Source organism: Leopardus geoffroyi, chromosome B1, assembly GCF_018350155.1.
Source record: "Leopardus geoffroyi isolate Oge1 chromosome B1, O.geoffroyi_Oge1_pat1.0, whole genome shotgun sequence".
NCBI lineage: Eukaryota > Metazoa > Chordata > Mammalia > Carnivora > Felidae > Leopardus > Leopardus geoffroyi.
Window position 1 is genome coordinate 128,533,059 of NC_059327.1, and position 15,228 is coordinate 128,548,286.

The 15,228-nt window shown below is 35.3% G+C and overlaps 1 protein-coding gene across 3 annotated transcripts in view; it reads right to left on the minus strand.

Annotated features, from left to right (window-relative positions):
• Positions 1-15,228, minus strand: part of GRID2 (glutamate ionotropic receptor delta type subunit 2) — a 1,475,947-nt gene that overhangs the window by 1,198,053 nt on the left and 262,666 nt on the right. The window contains exon 1 of one of the 3 annotated variants that reach the window (XM_045472783.1): positions 6,864-6,966. The exons of the other annotated variants lie outside the window; for them this stretch is intronic. The gene's annotated coding sequence lies outside the window, so the exon portion shown is untranslated. Of the gene's footprint in view, positions 1-6,863; positions 6,967-15,228 lie in introns of those variants that run through there. 3 annotated transcript variants of the gene reach the window in all.

Here is a 15,228-nt window from a genome sequence, read left to right on the forward strand (position 1 = left end):
CACACAATTTAAATTTTTAAACTCTGCCTGCACTCCCTTTCCTCCACCCGATATATTTTTTGACAAAGTACATATTACCATCTGATAGTCTACATATCTTAACTCTTTATTTATTATTTATTCTCTTCCCCTCTCTAGAATACAGGTTCCATGAGACAAAGGATGTTGTCTGTTATATTCATAAAAAATCACCAGTGCAAAGAAAGGCACTTGTTGCATAATAGGCAATAAATATTTGTTTAATACATAAGACATAATTATATGATTGAGTATTTAAAAAGCTACCACAAATCATAATATTAATAGTATAATTATACCTCTACAAAATAATTAAACTACATATACTAAGGTCTTGAGTCAAAATTATTGTTCAGAGATCCACACCTCAGCCTTATTTGCTATTGCATTCATCGTGTAGATAGCTTCTATAGAGCAGTGAAAATTTGAAAAGAGTATTTTAAGAAGTTTCATGCTCGGGGCGCCTGGATGGTGCAGTCGGTTGAGCGTCCGACTTCAGCCAGGTCACGATCTCGCAGTCCGTGGGTTCGAGCCCCGCGTCGGGCTCTGGGCTGATGGCTCAGAGCCTGGAGCCTGCTTCCGATTCTGTGTCTCCCTCTCTCTCTGTCCCTCCCCCGTTCATGCTCTGTCTCTCTCTGTCTCGAAAATAAATAAACGTTAAAAAAAAAAATTAAAAAAAAAAAAGAAGTGTCATGCTCTAGAGTCATATTTTCCTAATAAACTTTTGTTTTATTTACCTAAATGCAATTAGAGATTTATTTGTATAAATACTTAATAAATTCCAAAGGTCCTTCTTGAGTTAAGATATAACAAATAAAGCGAACTAATCATAGTTTTATAATGCTTAATAAATTTTCAAATATGCTCTGAATATAAGCAAGCAACTTTTCTGTAGAAGTTGCAAATACAAGTTGAGCACTTTCTATAAATATACTTCAGTTAAAACTGGAAATCCATCAGATTATAATCTGAAGAGCTCCTAAAGGTCATCTAATTCAGATATAAGGAAAGCCAATATAGATTACATATTTTTTTATATATTTATATTGTGGGAAGTAAGACATACTCTATAATTAAAGAAAATATGTAATTTTTGAACCTGGATGTGTCAAAATCAGAAAGGAATGAACAAGGAGAAACCGCATCATTATATAGCTTGCTAATGACAACTGCAGTGTATTTGAAAAAAAAAATAGCTTTTTGGTGGTATTTGAGCCATTTCTTAAATTAATGTAAACATACTACTTTAGTAACAATCAAACACAGATGTGATCATTTCCAACTTCTGAAGGGTAACTACTTACAAAAAGGACACTGGAGGTACAATGTTAATCACAATGAAATAAATCTCTGGACTATGCACCACTTTAGAGATAGGGATCTGAGACTGAACAGCTTTTAACAGCACATTTCCCATCCCAACTACTGTAGTAACAGTCATTCACAACTAAGCATCAGCATTACACAATACTGACCATGCTTTGGATGAAACTGTGTAATGTGTATCCAAAACTGTATTATCTTTGGCACTTTTCATCATCATGAAGTACCAAGTTTTTACAGTTACACAGAATTTCTTCCAATTATTCGTCTTTAGCATGAACAAAAACAGCATGAACAAAAACAGTACCTGTATTATTCTTGGATATAGGTTAAATTAGTTACCATTGTTTAATAATAGTGTAATTTCTTCACTCATCCTACAGAAAAATATCTCAATGTGCAATAAGGATTGTTGAGAGTGAAGGAACTTACTCTACATGTTGTTTGCAAAAGTGAGGAACTTCCTTGGGCTTTTCTGCCTCTGAAGGAGGCGTGCTCACTGCTGACAGGAGAATGAATAGATTCAGTCAGGCCTAACATGGATCCTATTGTCCAAAATTGTATTCATTGGATATGTCATCAACAAATTTTCTGGTCCCCTTTTTGCTTTTTCGCAAACTTTGTTTTATTTCTGTAAATGGCAATTAGAAAGTTATATGCTATGCAGAATAATGACTCTATTTATTGGATTGTTTTCTATCTTCAAAAAATTTCCATATTGAATTTAATGGTAATATGAATTTTCTGGCTTTTTTTCTATGTATGGATATCATGACATTTTGAATAATTTTTACTTTTATTTTAAGATGCATTACACATACCCTGCTAAAGTGAGTTGACACTTCACCACAAAAATTACACCAGCTGCTAAGCATATCCATAAGGTTTACTGAAACCTATCAGGCTTTCGGAACCATGAATAGTCAGCAAAAGGCACATGAACCTCTACCGTTTACAAAGATGCTAGCTAATATACAGGGACTATATGGGTAATAGATAAATTATACACATCTACTAATGCCTTCTATTTGAAGATTGTTTTATAAATTTTCATATATATATATATGTATATATTTTCACATATATGTATATATATGTGTGTGAATATATATGTGTATATACTTTCATATATATCTATATGTATGTGTGAATATATACATACACAGACACACACACACACACATATATATATATAACTTGATTGTAACAATATCCTAAAGAAATATATATAATGTCACTCAGGTGACATCAAGAAACAATTGATATTGAACCTTTTTTCTTTTCATTTTCCCTTTGGAGAGAACATTTTCATATTTGGTTATAAAAGTAAATTATCTGATAACCTCAATACTGCTTAAAATTATTGAGTAAATATGTTTTCTAGCTATTGATTTCAGAAGTTTTAATACACTCTACTAGAGTACACTATAACATGTCATTTTTGTAAGCATATGGAATATATAGAGAGAGTAGATAACAGGTGTTAAATAAACACACTTTTCCCTCCCCTCCTAATTCCTTAAACACCCCAATTTACAGGTGAGCTCTTGAACAACATAGGTTTGAAGTATGCGGAGTCCATTTAGAAGCAAATCTTTCCTGATAAATAATACATTACAGGACTGTAAATGTATTTTATCTTCCTTATGATTTTCTTAAGGACATTTTCTTTTCTGTAGCTTTCTTTAGCATAAAAGTATAGTATATAACACAAATAACATAGACAATATGTGTTGATCATTCGTTTATGTTATTGGTAGGCTTTCAGTCAACAGTAGGCTATTAAAGTTTTTCAGGAGTTAAAAGTTATAAGCAGATTCTCAACTATGTGGTGGGGTTAGGGGGCAGCTCAATTTTAAACAAACGCAAATATCTCAAGTTAAGAATGTTCAATCTAGAGAACTCTGTATATTAACAGGCAACATAAAATTAGAAAATGCATTATTATAACATTTAGCTTGATTATTATTGTAAACATTATAAAAGGTGATATGTACCAAAAGATTATAAAACACTGTACTTAGATTTGAATTAAACACCTACTCTACCTTGAGCACTTGGACACTTTTTTTTTTTTTTCAAACATCAGTGTTCAGTGTGGCAGACAAAACTCTACAATGGCCCCTAAAGATTCCTGGCTCCTAGGACACATGCAACTTAAGCCAGTTACTCAGATACTAACATAGTGTGACTGTGAAGGGATTTTCCAGATGTAATTGAGGTGCCAAGAATCAGTTTATATCAAATTAGGCATATTATCTGAGTGAGACTGATCTAATCACATGAACCTTTAGCAGCAGAGAGCTTATTCTTGCTGGGAGCAAAGGGAGAAATCAGAGATTCTAACATGGGAGGAATCAGAGGCCACTGCTAGCTTGATGATGAATGGGGCAACAAGGCAGTGTATGCAGGCAGCTTCTAGTAGCTGAGAGAGGCCTCCTGCTATCAGGAAGCAAGAAAATGAATACTATCATTCAACCACAGGAAACTGACCTCTGTCAACGATAAGAATGAGCATGGAAGCAGATTCTTCCTTACAGCAACCAGACAAGAACTCAGCGCAGCTGATATTTTGATTGCAGCTTTGTGATATCCTAAGCAGAGAACCCATCCACGCCATGTCAGACTTATGACATACAGAACTGTGAACTAATACATGTGTATTGTTTAAACTTCTAAGTGTGTGGTACTTTGTTACACTGCAAAAGCAAACTAATACACTGGTTTAGCTTTATTCTTTAAAATATGAACAATAATGTCTAATGCCCTAGTATCTGAGAACAACTAGTCCTGTGCCTACCCAACATGGGAGAAAAATACTGGTTAATTACACTACTTTCTTTAACAAATATCATATGCTTATGTTCCTATGCTAGACATCCACACTGTATTAAACAGTAGTAACAGAAATTGAACTCACCTCCTAGTCTTAAAGACATCGTCTAGTTACAGAAATTTTTCGTTAGGTAGGTAGGTAAGAAGGTAGATAGATGGTCAGCATTACAATGGCATAAGTGCTATAATAAAGAAATTAAGTGGATTTAAGGGGGGAAACCTGTGATTTTGAAAATGATTAAAAAATTTGTTCTGTGAGATACAACAGTTAGGTCTTCTTAAACTGTAATTATAAAGTAAGCAAACATTTAAAGGTCCTAGATCCTAGCAAACAGGAATTCAGTAAGTAGAATATATACTGAAAAAAAAAATCATTTTGGATGAAAAACACTACTGACAGCCCTAATTTACATATTTTACAATATTGTCTACTTTTTTTCCAGCTCGGGAATTTTTCCTGTCAAGAAGCTCCATTTGCAGGGTATCCCCTTACCAATTCACCACTATAAGATTAATAATTTCCTAATATATTATCAAAATACATGAAAGTAATAAGTAACACAACTATATATTGACATATGAAAATGTGGCTGAAAAGTTAGATAATTTATTAAAACCACATTCTTTCTCAAAAACCATTCCTACAGTTTTAGTTCAAAGTTAAAGTCAGATTCAAATACAAAAACTAATAATTCCAAAGTCAGTATTTTAATAGTCATCACTTGCTATTAGAACACCAAATGTATTCTGGCATGAGATACCTTTCCTCCTTTTCGTGAACAGACTCACCACCACACTGAAAACATAGGTTATGTATTTCAGAAGTTGGAATAATTTATTTATACCAGCAAAATATAAATTTCACAAAGAGATATGAAATTTCAAAAGGTCTGACTTTATTATTTTAACAACAACATACATCACAATTAAGTATCTGCATGTCAAATGTGTTTATTCTTCCCTTTTATGTAAAGCTTCTATTGCCTTATGAATGACAGAGATTCTTTCGGAACTTAAACTTACATTCTCAGCTGTTGATCAGAGAGAGAGAGTTCTACCAATTTTCTAAATAAATCACCCCTTCAATTTCACTTAGAACATAATGCTTTATGTTATCTTGGATTTTATGAGTCCCTCACTGTAAGTGAACTACAAAATGCAGGATTCAGAACTCTTAAGAGCAGAATTATATTCTGAAACTGAGCTCTATCCATAGGCCCAAATAAAATTCCCAGACAGTGTTACACCTCAAATTGCACATTCATAAAATCAAAATTTACCTTTCTCATCTCTCATCAAGTGCTCCAACTATACTTTAAGAGTCTATCAATCTACAAGTATTACAACTTGCCATGCACTAATGGAATGATTGTATGACTTTTTTATCCATGAAAAAGTCTGCCCTTGAGGGACACAGTGCTTTCTTAATCAAATTTTGACCTTATGTTTATTTGTGCATGCTCGTATTTAATGTCTATTACATTAAATTGATATTTGCACGACTACTTTAAAATTAGCCTTTTTTGGGGCGCCTGGGTGGCGCAGTCGGTTAAGCGTCCGACTTCAGCCAGGTCACAATCTCGCGGTCCGTGAGTTCGAGCCCCGCGTCAGGCTCTGGGCTGATGGCTCGGAGCCTGGAGCCTGTTTCCGATTCTGTGTCTCCCTCTCTCTCTGCCCCTCCCCCGTTCATGCTCTGTCTCTCTCTGTCACAAAAATAAATTAAAAAAGTTGAAAAATAAAATAAAATAAAATAAAATTAGCCTTTTTTGAAATGAATTTAGGTTTGCTTAGCTCCTACAGTTTTATTTTTCCCATGTAGGAGAAAGCCTAAATATTAAATGCCACAAACATAGTTTCTAGCTTCACTAGTCCTACAAATTGTTAAATACATAATAAAGTGTAATGTATTCTATATGTGATACTTGAATTAAACATTATAGAGATTTCAAGGGGTTCAGAATTCATGGGTCCACCACAGAGTATTATGTGGAATAAGGTCATTTGAACTGGCCCTGGAAAAATAGGTAGAATTACACATTTCAAGAGTAGAAGAAGGGCAAATTGACAAAGGAACAAAGTAAGAAAAGTAGATAGAAAAATGTAGATGTGCACTGAAAGGAGTTATTTCATATAGCTGGAGACTACTGTTCATGCAAAGCTGTAGAGAAGTAAGAATAATTGAATAAGTTGGAGCCAGAGGGAAGATAATGAAAAATATCTGGCTAATGTGACACAATTATATTTAGGATATAATTAATTTTACAAAATCTCTGAAACCAGAAATTGTATGAGTTGACTGGCTTTACTCATTAGCTACATGTTGAAAATTTGGTAAAGAAAAAGATCCACAATAAAAAGACAATATCCTAAACAGTCACTAACAAATAAAGACCAAGAAGCATTCAAGTGTATATGTCTCTATATATGACTATTCTAAAGTTGGAGTACCAGTGTTCCTAATAGAATTATATATCAAGATAGGTGGAAAAATTAGAATTATACATAATTCTCCCTGCTATGTTTTGCAAATGAAAATAGTAGCTCTTACAGAAAAATTACTCCAAGTATTATTAGGCTTGTTAATAATTTTCACCCATTGTAAGCATAAAATCAATTTTCCAGCCCAGGGATTCTTTAGTCTATGTATTACTCACACCTTACTGAGGCAGAAAATGTGATAAACCTACCAGCTCCTGAAGCATACCACAAACAAGTACAGGTGGGAAAAGTAATTCTAGTTATCAGGAAAGAAAACTCATTCCATTTCTTTGTAGCTTCTCATTTTCAGAACTTCCCTAAAGCTTAACTAAAGCACATAATCCTAACAAAGTTACTCTTTTTAATCATTAAACTGGAAAGGCAGGGGGTTATAGTGAGAGGTTACAATTTAATCCTTTACAAAACCACTCAGATAAGGCTTATTCCACAGGCACTGGCATTCACAAGGCAGTCTCAAATTCATGAGAAAACGGTTGTATCAACCTCATAATTCTCTGTGCCAAAGAAAAAAAAAAACAGAGTTGGCCTGGATAATTTAGAATTATAAATGAAATATTCATATTATCTATATTGATAAATATAAGTCTCTAAACTCTTTCCATAACAGAATGTCATAGGAAGAGAGAAATATATGTGTGTGTGTGTGTGTGTATGTGTGTGTATGGGTGAGTCCTATTATGATTATAGCACACTCTATTTTACATACATATACAATTTATTTAAGTCTTTCTTAAATTTTTATGAAGTAGATATTATAGATAAGGAAACTGTGATTCAGAGAGCCAAAATGCAAATCAAGATTAGATTCCAAAGCCTGAATTCTTCCCATTACAACCATGGCTTGTCTGTGTTCCTACACACCCCCAGATCTGGCACAATTAGGCATGGGAACTTGGCAGCATCTGGCTGACCTGTAAGGGTCTGGAAATAAAGCAGCCAATGCCAAAAAATTAGAATTGACCAAAGCACTGTTTGGAATTAATTTGTAAAAATAATTACAGTAAAATTCAATGTTTGCCTAACTTTAACGATATACCTACCATTAGGATAGTTGTAAAGTTATGGTACTTATCCTCAAATAGAGAAAAAAATAATTATGTTCACTCCTGATTTTATATTGTACTAATTAGCACTAGAAATTATTAGAACATTGCAGTATCATTTAAGTGTCATTCACTGCCCGCTAACCTGTAAGAAATCTGAGAATTTTATCTTTAGTCTACAGAGTTAAGCCCAAAACTGAATTTTCCCTATTCTTCACTTCAGTGGCTTCACTCTAAGTAAACTCAACTTCGTCTTTCCAAGGAGATTTCATTTTACAGAGGAGAGAACACACAAATGAGGCCTTCCAGGTAGGAATGGATCATTATACTAATTGTGAGAAATGGATCCAAAGCAAAACAAATCTTTGAAAACTTTAATCCAAACTTTGCCAGATTAAAAAAAAAAGTATATATTCATATATAATGAAGTTACTTTTTTGTACTTTTGAATGTGCTGATTTATGAGAGTTCACTATTGAAAGAGGAGGTTAAGATGGTGGAAGAGTAGGGGGCCGTAAGCTCGCCTCATCCCTCAAACACAGCTAGATAAACATCAAGTCATTCTGAACACCCAAGAAATCGATCAGAGAAAACAAACTGCATTACTAGAGATTTAAAAAATGGCCTCATCATGATAGGTAGGAGTTGCGTAGACTTGTTTGGGGGAGAAAGGAGCTGCAGGTGCTACAGAAGGGAGGAAGCTCTGATCATGGAAAGGAGGGATATAGAAAGAGAGAGAGAGAGACAGAGAGACAGAGAGACAGAGAGTGAGACAGAGAGAGAGAGAGAGAGAGAGAGAGAGAGAGAGAGAGAGAAAGAGATTGAGAACATCTGCAGAGCTTTGCACAAGAAAAACTGTTCCCCAAAACCATTGACTGGGAAAAGAAGAAGGGAAGAATAATCCAAGGTTTTATAAACAACTGAGTGCAAAGTCTCAAGTTTTAGAGGACCTCCATTGCCAGGGTTCTGCCTGGTAGACTTAGCCGACTTCTGGTGGGGAAGCAGGGTGGAGATCCATGAGATGGCAGCATGGTGTGAGGATCCCCTGGGTAGCATGGGAAGAAACAGTGCCGCTCTGACACAGACAGGATGAGGGCATGGATGTGACAAAAGCCAGGGACATACAAGCGTGATGATTTGCCTTTCTGTGAGGCTTTCGTGAGGAGTGGCACCTTGAACTCCCCCATCCAGAGACTAGATTGCTGCGCTAGGCCTTTTCCTGCCTTCACCCATCAGCATAGACCCACTTCAGTGAGCAAAACAGCACCACCAAGAGGAGGCCAGGAGCTACTTACACCAAACCGTGCCTTCCTGTGCCCTGCAGGTGCATCACCACTAGGGCAGGTACACCTGAGAATCAGCACAGTAGCTGCAGCCCCAGAAGACCAGCACTAACCCCTCCCACACACAATGTCTACTGACCATAGAGTGCTATAAAGCTTCAGCTCTAAAGGGAAATAGAATCTAGCTGCCTTTGTTTTTGTTTTGTTTTGTTTTTTAATATAAAATACAGTAAGAACATTTATGGGGTTTTTTTTTTGATCTAGGTTCTATTAACTAACAGACCAAAACACATCTAAAATCTAGCTTCCTTTTTTTTGTATCTAGCTTCTCTGTTTTTCATTTTTAATTTTTTTTAGGATCTAGTTTCTTTTAACAAGTAGACCAAATATACATAGGATCTAGGTTCTTCTTTGTTTTGACCTCTTCTTAATATACCTATTCATCTCACGAGAAGGAATACAACAGACTTTCCTATTAACCACACACACACACACACACACACACACACACACACACACACACCCCAGGGACCCAGACAAAATGACTAGATAGAGGAATTTACCCCCCAGAAAAAGAACAGGAAGAAGTCACAACCAGGGATTAAATCGATACAGATACAAGTAAGATGTGTGAACCAGATTTTAAAACAACAATCATAAGGATACTAGCTGGGTTTGAGAAAAGTATAGAAGACACTAAGGAATACTTACTGTAGAGATAAAAGAACTAAAAACTAGACTGGCCAAAATAAAAAATGTTATCACTGAGTTGCAAAACTGACTGGTGCAATGACAACAAAGATAGACAAGTCAAAAGAAGGAATCAGTGATACAGAAGATAAAATTATTGGAAATAATGGAGCTGAAAAGAAGAGGAAAAGAAAGATATTGGATCACAAATGTAGACAGTGAAATCAGCAAATCTTTAAAGTGTAATAACATTCCTATCATAGGAGTCCCAGAAGAAGAAGATAAATAAAAAGGGGCAGAAGATTTATTTGAGCAAATTATAGATGAAAACTTTCCTAATCTGGGAAAGAAAAACAACATCAAAATCCAAAAAGGACAGAGAACTCACATTAATTCAACAAAAGCTGGCCATCATGAAGATATACCATAGTCAAATTCACAAAATACTCAGACAAGGAAAGAATCCTGAAAGCAGCAAGGGAAAAATAATTCCTTAACCTACAAGGGAAGACATACCAACTTCACAGCAGATCTCTCCACAGAAACTTGGCAAGATAGAAGGAAGTGGCATGCTGAAAGGGAAAAATATGCAGTGAAGAATACTTTATCCATCAAGGCTGTCATTCAGAACAGAAGGAAAGATAAAGTTTCCCAGACCAAAAAAAAAAAAAAAATTAAAGGAGATAGACCAATAAACCAGTCATACAAGATAATAATAAAGAAAATTCTTTGAGTGGGAAAGACCAAACACAACAAAGACTAGAAAGGAACAGAGAATATCACCAGAAACTTTTTAGGTAACACAATGGCACTAAATTCATATGATAATCACTCGGAATGTAAATGGACTAAATGTTCCAATCAAAAGACATACATATCAGAATGGAAAACAAACAAACACACAAACAAAAACGAGACCTATCTACATGATGCCTAAAAGAGGCTCATTTTAGACCTAAAGACACCTACCAACTGAAAGTGAGAGGATGGAGACCCATCTATCCTGGTAAGGGACACCAAAGGACAGCCAGAGTAGCCATATTTTTAAACCAAAGACTGTAACAAGAGATGAAGAAGGGCATTACATCATAACTAAGGGTCTATCCATCAAGAAGATCTAACAATTGTAAATATTTATGTCTCCAACCTGAAGGCACCCAAATATACAAATCAATAACAAACATAAATTCATTGATAATAATACAATAGTAGGAGAATTTAACACCCAACTTACAACAATGGACAGATCACCTAAGAAGAAAATCAACACGGAAACAATGGCTTTGGATAACACACTGGACCAGATGGACTTAACATATATTCAGAACATTTCATCCTAAAGCAGTAGAATACACACCTTTATGAATGCACATGGAACATTCTCCATAATAGATCACACACTGGGTCACTAATAACCCCTTAAAAAATACAAAAAGACTGAGATCATACCACACAAATTTTCAGACCACAATACTATGTAACTTGAAGTCAACCGCAATAAAATCATTTGGAAAGACCACACATACATGAAGATTAAAGAATATCCCACTAAAGAATGAATAGGTTAACCAGGAAATTAAGGAAGAAACTTGAAAAATACATGGAAACAAATGATAATGTAAACATGATGTGTCCAAAACCTTTGGAATTAAACAAAGGTAATCCTACAAGGGAAGTATATTCCAATACAGGACTACTTCAACAAGTAAGAAAAGTCTCAAATTTACAACCTAACCTTACACCTATAGGAGCTAGAAATGGAACAGCAAGCAAAGCCTAAAGCCAGCAGAAGACAGGGAATAATATAGATTAGAGTAGAAATAAATGATACTGAAACAAACAAACAAACAAACAAACAAAAAACAGTGGAAAAGATCAACAGAACTAAGAGCTGGTTCTTTAAAAGAATTAATAAAATTAATAAACCCCAAGCCAGACTTATCAAAAAGATAAAGGAAACAAATAAATAATAAACAAAAGAGGAGATATCACAACCGACACCACAGAATACAATCGATTATTAGAGAATATTGTGAAAAAAATTATGCCAACACACTGGGCAATGTGAAAGAAATGGAAAAATTGCTAGACACATACAAATTACCAAAACCAAAACAAGAAGAAATAGAAAATGTGAACAGACTGATAACCAGCAAAGAAATTAAATCAATAATCAAAAATTTCCCAACAAACAAAACCCTAGGGCTAGATGGCTTCCCAGACATTCAAGAAGAGTTAATACCTATTCTCAAACTGTTCCAAAAAATAGAAATGGAAGGAAAACTTCCAAACTCTTTCTGCAAGTCCAGCATTACCTCAATTCTGAAACCATACAAAGACCCCACTAAAAAGGAGAATTAAAGACAAATATCTCTGATGAACATGGATGCAAAAATTCTTAACAAAATAATAGCAAACTGAATTTTACAATACATTAAAAGAATTATTCACCATGATCAAGTGGGATTTATTCTTGGGCTGCAGGGCTGGTTCAAAATTCACAAATCAATCACCGTGACACACCACATTAATAAAAGAAAGGATAAGAACCATATGATCTTCTTAATAGATACAAAAAAGCATTTCATAAAATACAGCATCCATTCTTGATAAAAACCCTCAATAAAGTAAGGTATGGATGGAACATACCTCAACAACATAAAAGCCATATACAAAAGACACACATGTAATATCATCCTCAATGGGGCAACACTAAGAGCTTTTTCTCTAAAGAGAGCATCAGGGATCTTGACTCTCGCCTTTACTATTTAACATAGTACTGGGAGTCTTAGCCTTAGCAATCAGACAACAAAAAGAAATGAAAGGCATTCAAATGGGCAAAGAATAAATCAAACTTTCACTCTTTGCAGATGACATGATATTCTAAGTAGAAAACCTGAAAGATGCCATCAAAAAAATTGCTAGAACAAATACATGAACAAATACATGACAGCAAAGTCACAGGATACAAAATCAATACACAGAAATCTGTTGCATTTTTATACACCAATAATGAAGCAGCAGAAAAAGAAATCAATGAATTCATGCCATTTACAATTGCTCCGAACACAATAAGATACCTAGGAATAAACCTAACCAAAGCAGTACAAGATCCATACTATGTAAACTATAGAACACATATGAAAGAAATTGAAGAGGACAAAAAATGGGAAAAATTCTATGCTCATGGATTGGAAGAACAAACATTGTTAACATTTCTATACTACCCAAGCAATCTATACATTTAATGCAGTCCCTATCAAAATACCATCAGCATTTCACAGAGCTAGAAGAAATCACCCTAAATTTTGTACGAAACCACAAAAAAAACTATGAATAGTCAAAACAATCCTGAAAAAAAAAGCAAAGATAGAGGTATCCATACTTCAAACTACATTACAAAGCTGTAACCACAAGACAGTATGGAACTAGCACAAACACAGACAGATTAATGGAACAGAATAGAAAACCCAGAAATGTATGCACAAATATATGTTCAATTGATCTTCGATAAAGCAGTAAAGAATATCCAGACAATCTCTTCAACAAATGGCGCTGGGAAAACTTGACAGTGACATGCAGAAAAATGAAATTGGACCACTTTCTTACACCATACACGAAAATAAATTCAAAGTGAAGGAAAGACCTAAATATGAGAAGGGAAACCATAAAAATCTAAAGAACACAGGCAGCAACCTCTTTGACCTCAGCCATAGCAACTTCTTACTTGACATGTCTCTGGAAGCAGGGGAAACAAAAGCAAACATGTACTACTGGGACCTCATCAAGATAAAAAGCTTCTGCACAGAAAAGGAAATAATCAACAGAACTAAGAAGCAGACTTTTAAAAGATATTTGAGAAGATATTTGCAAATGACATATGACAAATGTGATAACAGTTAGTATCCAAAATCTATAAAGAAGTCAACACCTGGGGTGCCTGGGTGGCTCAGTAGGTTAAGCGGCCGACTTCGGCTCAGGTCATGATCTCGCAGTCCGTGAGTTCGAGCCTTGCGTCGGGCTCTGTGCTGACAGCTCAGAGCCTGGAGCCTGTTTCAGATTCTGTGTCTCCCTCTCTCTGACCCTCCCCCGTTCATGCCATATTTTTAATTTTCTCTCTCTCTGTCTCAAAAATAAATAAACGTTAAAAAAATTTTTTTAAAAAAAGAAGTCAACACCTAAAAAAAAAAAAAAAAAAAAAACAACCCAGTGAAGAAATGGGCAGAAGACATGAATAGACACTTTTCCAAAGAAGACATCCAGATGGCTAAGAGACACATGAAAAGATGCTCAACATCACTCATTATCAGAGAAATACAAATCAAAAGCATGATGAGATACCACCTCACACCTGTCAGAGAGGCAAAAATTAATAACCCAGGAAACAACAGATGTTGGTGAGGATGTAGAGGAAGAGGAATCTTCTTACACCACTGGTGAGAATGCAAACTGTTAAGCAGTACTACCCTATGATCCAGCTACTGCACTACTAAGTATTGATCGAAAGGATACAAACATACAGATTTGAAGCAGCACATCCACCCCAATGTTTAGAGCAGCATTATCAATAATAGCCAAACTATGGAAAGAGCCCAAATGTCCATTGACTGATGAATAAAAAAAGACATAATATATATTTATATATATAGTATATGTGCTGCCGAAGCGAGCACTATATTTATACACACACACACACACACACACACACACACACACAAACACACATACACGCACACACACAATGGAATATTACTTGGTGATCAAAAAGAATGAAACCTTGCCATTTGCAAGGATGTGGATGGAGCTAGAGTATATTATGCTAAATGAAATAATTCAGCCAGAAAAATTCAAATACCATATGATTTCACTTATATATGGAAATAAGAAAACAGATAAACATATGGGAAGGGGAAAAAGGAGAGGGGGGAAACAAACTAGAAGAGACTCTTTAATTTTTTTAAAATAATGTTTTTATCCATTTTTTTTTTCTTGAGAGAGAGAGGGAGAGCCAGGGAGGGGCAGAGAGGGAACACAGAATCTCAAGCAGGCTCCAGGCTCTGAGCTGTTAGCACAGAGCCTGACTTGGGGCTCGAACCAATAAACCATGAGATCACGACCTGAATAGAAGTTGGACGCCTAACCCACTGAGCCACCCAGTCACCCCTAAGAGACTCTTAAAGATAGAGTACAAACTGAGTGTTGATGAGGGAAATGGGTGGGGGATGGGCTAAACGGGTGATGGGTATTAAGGAGGGCATTTGTGATGAGCACTGGTTGTTATATGTAAGTGATGAATCACTGAATTCTACTCCTAAAAACCAGACTAATATCACACTATATGTTAACTAACTAGAATTTAAATAAATTTAAAAAAATAATGTTTTTTTTTTTTTTTTGAAAGAGATGGGGGTACGGGGAGAGAGCGAGGGAGACACAGATTTCAAAGCAGGCTCCAGGCTCTGAGCTGACAGCACAGAGCCCGACACAGGCCTTGAACCCACGAACGATGGGATCCTGACCTGAGTGAAGTTGGACTA